Raw genomic sequence first — 6,000 nt, forward strand, 5'->3', positions numbered from 1 at the left:
TGTTTAAAATCCTACCGAGTGGAGAGCAAACCTTCCACTCAGAGGCTTAGCTGCAGCCCAGCGCTCGCCTAAGTGTTTAAAATCCTACCGAGTGGAGAGCAAACCTCCCACTTGAGGGCTTAGCTGCAGCCCAGCGCTCGCCTAAGTGTTTAAAAATCCTATCGAATGGAGAGCAAACCTCCCACTCGGGGGCTTAGCTGCAGCCCAGTACTCGCCTAAGTGTTTAAAAATCCTACCGAGTGGAGAGCAAACCTCCCACTCGGAGGCTTAGCTGCAGCCCGGTGCTCGCCTAAGTACAGGACTCAACCCAATCCGCAAGAAGTTACGCCACAAATACAAGGTTATTTCGAGTGAAGATCAAGTTCCACTCGACAGATCAAACCATGAAGATATTCGACAAGAAATCAAGTTCGGATAAAGCCAAAAGGTCCCAGACCCCAGATCAAAGTACTCGAGCCCTCGGCTCGGCAGAGTTTAACTGTTACACATCCACTCGGCATTCCGAGGCAAATTTAAGGCAGAGTTTAACGGTTACAAATCCACTCAGCATTCCAAGGCAAATTTAAGGAGAAGCATAAAAGTTTTTCACTCCTCAGGCGGAGGACTGGAAGGGGCGGCGAACTCATCCAAGTCGATCCCGTCTGCAATACGAGTGGCAGCAGCAATGAAAGTCTCCATGAAGTCTTGAAAGCTGTGCTTCTTGGTATTGGCAACTTGGATGGCGGCCAGCTTCTCTTCTCGCGCCTCCTTGCAATGGACGCGACCAGAGACAGAGCCACATCAGCGCCACACCGAGCAGAAGACTTCTTCCACTCCTGCACTCGGTCAAGGATTCCGTTAAGACGAGTCATCAGAGAGTCGAGGTCGTTTTGGAGCGTAGCCTCTGGCCAAAGTGCCGGGTCGATTCGTGACATGGCAACCTTCAGTCGAGCCAAGTAGTCCACGACACCGTCAATGCGAGATTCCAGTCGGAGCAGATTCATGGCAGCTTCATCTTTCACGGGAGAGTTGATTAGATCCAAACCTGTTTCGATCCGCCCAGTCTCCTCCTCAAAGTTCTGGCAAAACTCTGCATTCACGATCCAAGGATAAGTCAATTTTCATAGACTGAGTCGACACAAAAAAAACTAGTCGGAACTGAATGCGCACCTTCAAGCTTGATGTACAACTTCTTGGCGAGTCTCCTCAAGTAGCTCTCCAGGTCGTCCCTCCTGCGAGCGATGCCTTCCATCTTTTCTTTCAGGGTGAGGTTCTCCTTCTTCCAACGTGTACACTCCCTGTTGGCTTCATTCAGAGCGGTCTTCAGCTTGGTATTCTCTTCTTCTAATTGGCCGACTAAAGCCAGCTTCTGTGCGGCCAGAGCAGTCTTGTCATCAGCCTCCTTACGGGCAGCAGCCAAGTCCTGATCCTTCTTCGCCAGAGCTTCGCTCGGTTTTTCTGCAAAGAAATGATGGTTGATTCGGAAATAACAGAAGGGTACTCAAGCCTAAAAACTAACCAGTCGACAAAGTCGTCTTACCCGCGGCGCCGTCTCTGACCTTCTGCAGATCTGTTCTGGTCAGCTCCAGATCAATGTTCAGTTGATTCTGCTGCTTCTCCAACTCAGTATAGCGAGCTACAAGTTCGCAGGATTTCTGCAAAAAAAAAAGAAAAAAAAGAGAAAAATCAGTCGACAGACGTCCAAGATAAGTTGCTTCCGAGTAACTAAGAGACAATGATGACGTTTCTAAGACCACAGCCGAATCAAAAACATTCGACAGTAGTCTCGGGGACTACACCCAGTGGGTGCACTCAGTGTGCCCCCACTGTAAAAAAAAGAAAGAGAGAAAAAGTCGACTGCCCGCAGTCGACCGGATACAGTTCCACTCGACCTGGCCCGACCAGACCGAGTGAACAAATACAATTACAGAAACACAATGTAAAGACTACAGTCGACTGCCAGCAGTCCACCGTAGTCTCGGGGACTACACCCAGTGGGTTCACTTAGCGTGCCCCCACTCATCCAAGAATTGGCAGACACACCCAGTGGGTGTACAGATACAAAGATCTTTGGAAAAGAGACTCTTCAAACAGCATATCATAACAGACCAAGTGTTGAGTCGACTGACCTGGACGTTGCTCTGAAGAGCCGAGCTCGCGTCATAAGCTGCTTGGATGGCCTCCCGAGCCATCTTCACTTGCTCCATCATGATACCCGCCTGGCGTATAGCTTCTTTTGCGGCAGCCGCTTGGTCCTCAGGGACAGGGTACGCGGCAAAAAGTGAAGGCGGATCCGCAGTCGACGTCGAAGGCCGCACACTTGTCAGAGGAACGGCGAAAGTCACAGAAGCCCGAGTGGTGTCACCACCATCCCGAGCTACGGCCTCAGACGCCGGAGCAGATTGGGGGGTTTCGTCAGCCGACGCCCTCTTGTTCCACCTCACTCTCAGCGGTTCGTTGTCGTCGTCGTCCGGGAGGTTGATAACATGAGGAGGGGCTACAAGGGAAACATTCAATCGACCAGAGTTGCAATAAATGTTCAGTCGACTCAAAAGCAGAACGTCAGCAATCGTACCAGGCTTGGAGGTAACAGTTGAAGGAAATATGCCCTAGGCAATAATAAAGTTATTATTTATTTCCTTATATCATGATAAATGTTTATTATTCATGCTAGAATTGTATTAATCGGAAACATAATACTGTGTGAATACATAGACAAACAGAGTGTCACTAGTATGCCTCTACTTGACTAGCTCGTTAATCAAAGATGGTTATGTTTCCTAACCATGGACAAGGAGTTGTTATTTGATTAACGGGATCACATCATTAGATGAATGATCTGATTGACATGACCCATTCCATTAGCTTAGCACCCGATCGTTTAGTATGTTGCTATTGCTTTCTTCATGACTTATACATGTTCCTATGACTATGAGATTATGCAACTCCCGTTTGCCGGAGGAACACTTTGTGTGCTACCAAATGTCACAACGTAACTGGGTGATTATAAAGGAGCTCTATAGGTGTCTCCAAAGGTACATGTTGGGTTGGCGTATTTCGAGATTAGGATTTGTCACTCCGAATGTCGGAGAGGTATCTCTGGGCCCTCTCGGTAATGCACATCACTTAAGCCTTGCAAGCATTGCAACTAATGAGTTAGTTGCGGGATGATGTATTACGCACCGAGTAAAGAGACTTGCCGGTAACGAGATTGAACTAGGTATTGGATACCGACGATCGAATCTCAGGCAAGTAACATACCGATGACAAAGGGAACAACGTATGTTGTTATGCGGTCTGACCGATAAAGATCTTCGTAGAATATGTAGGAGCCAATATGGGCATCCAGGTCCCGCTATTGGTTATTGACTGGAGACGTGTCTCGGTCATGTCTACATTGTTCTCGAACCGTAGGGTCCGCACGCTTAAGGTTTTGATGACAGTTATATTATGAGTTTTGATGTACCGAAGGAGTTCGGAGTCCCGGATGAGATCGGGGACATGACGAGGAGTCTCAAAATGGTCGAGACGTAAAGATCTATATATTGGACGACTATATTCGGACACCGGAAGTGTTCCGGGTGATTTCGGAGAAAACCGGAGAGCCGGAGGGTTACCGGAACCCTACCGGGAGAAGTAATGGGCCATACGGGCCTTAGTGGAGAGAGAGAGGGGCTGCCAGAGGTGGGCCGCGCGCCACCTCCTCCCTGGTCCGAATTGGACTAGGGGAGGGGGGCGGCGCCCCCCCTTTCCTACTCCCTCTCCACCTCTTTCCCCCTCCTAGTAGGAGTCCTACTCCTACTAGTAGGAGTCCTACTCCTACTAGGAGGAGGACTCCTCCTTGGCGCGCCACACCTGGCCGGCCGGCCTCCTCCCCTTGCTCCTTTATATACGGGGGCAGGGGGTCACCCCAAGACACACAAGTTGATCCACGTGATCGTTCCTTAGCCGTGTGCGGTGCCCCCTGCCACCATATTCCACCTCGATCATATCGTTGTAGTGCTTAGGCGAAGCCCTACGTCGGTAGAACATCATCATCGTCACTACGCCGTTGTGCTGACGAAACTCTTCCCCGAAGCTTTGCTGGATCGGAGCCCGGGGAACGTCATCCAGCTGTACGCGTGCTAAGAACTCGGAGGTGCCGGAGTAACGGTGCTTGGATCGGTCGGATCGGGAAGACGTACGACTACTTCCTCTACGTTGCGTCAACGCTTCCATTGCGGTCTACGAGGGTACGTAGACAACACTCTCCCCTCTCGTTGCTATGCATCACCATGATCTTGCGTGTGCGTAGGAATTTTTTTGAAATTACTACGTTCCCCAACAGTGGCATCTGAGCCTAGGTTTTATGGTTTGATGTTATTTGCACGAGTAGAACACAAGTGAGTTGTGGGCGATATAAGTCATTCTGCCTACCAGCATGTCATACTTTGGTTCGGCGGTATTGTTGGATGAAGCGGCCCGGACCGACATTACGTGTACGCTTACGCGAGACCGGTTTCCCCGACGTGCTTTGCACATAGGTGGCTTGCGGGTGAATGTTTCTCCAACTTTAGTTGAACCGAGTGTGGCTACGCCCAGTCCTTGCGAAGGTTAAAACGGAGTCAAATTGACAAACTATCATTGTGGTTTTGATGCGTAGGTGAGATTAGTTCTTGCTTAAGCCCGTAGCAGCCACGTAAAACTTGCAACAACAAAGTAGAGGACGTCTAACTTGTTTTTGCAGGGCATGTTGTGATGTGATATGGTCAAGACATGATGCTAAATTTTATTGTATGAGATGATCATGTTTTGTAACCGAGTTATCGGCAACTGGCAGGAGCCATATGGTTGTCGCTTTATTGTATGCAATGCAATCGTGATGTAATGCTTTACTTTATCACTAAGCGGTAGCGATAGTCGTGGAAGCATGAGATTGGCGAGACGACAATGATGCTATGATGGAGATCAAGGTGTCGCGCCGGTGACGATGGTGATCATGACGGTGCTTCGGAGATGGAGATCACAAGCACAAGATGATGATGGCCATATCATATCACTTATATTGATTGCATGTGATGTTTATCTTTTATGCATCTTATCTTGCTTTGATTGACGGTAGCATTTTAAGATGATCTCTCACTAATTATCAAGAAGTGTTCTCCCTGAGTATGCACCGTTGCGAAAGTTCTTCGTGCTGAGACACCACGTGTTGATCGGGTGTGATAGGCTCTACGTTCAAATACAACGGGTGCAAAACAGTTGCACACGCGGAATATTCAGGTTATACTTGACGAGCCAAGCATATACAGATATGGCCTCGGAACACGGAGACCGAAAGGTCGAGCGTGAATCATATAGTAGATATGATCAACATAGTGATGTTCACCAATGAAACTACTCCATCTCACGTGATGATCGGACATGGTTTAGTTGATTTGGATCACGTGATCACTTAGAGGATTAGAGGGATGTCTATCTAAGTGGTAGTTCTTAAGTAATATGATTAAATTGAAATTAAATTTATCATGAACTTAGTCCTGGTAGTATTTTGCAAATTATGTTGTAGATCAATAGCTCGCGTTGTTGCTTCCCTGTGTTTATTTTGATATGTTCCTAGAGAAAATTGTGTTGAAAGATGTTAGTAGCAATGATGCGGATTGGATCCGTGATCTAAGGTTTATCCTCATTGCTGCACAGAAGAATTATGTCCTTGATGCACCGCTGGGTGGCAGAGCTATTGCAGGAGCAGATGCAGATGTTATGAACGTTTGGCTAGCTCAATATGATGACTACTTGATAGTTTAGTGCACCATGCTTAATGGCTTAGAATCGGGACTTCAAAGACGTTTTGAACGTCATGGACCATATGAGATGTTCCAGGAGTTGAAGTTAATATTTCAAGCAAATACCCGAGTTGAGAGATATGAAGTCTCCAACAAGTTCTATAGCTAAAAGATGGAGGAGAATCGCTCAACTAGTGAGCATGTGCTCAAATTGTCTGGGTACTACAATCGCTTGAATCAAGTGGGAGTTAATCTT

Source organism: Triticum dicoccoides, chromosome 7A (assembly GCF_002162155.2).
Source record: "Triticum dicoccoides isolate Atlit2015 ecotype Zavitan chromosome 7A, WEW_v2.0, whole genome shotgun sequence".
Lineage (NCBI taxonomy): Eukaryota > Viridiplantae > Streptophyta > Magnoliopsida > Poales > Poaceae > Triticum > Triticum dicoccoides.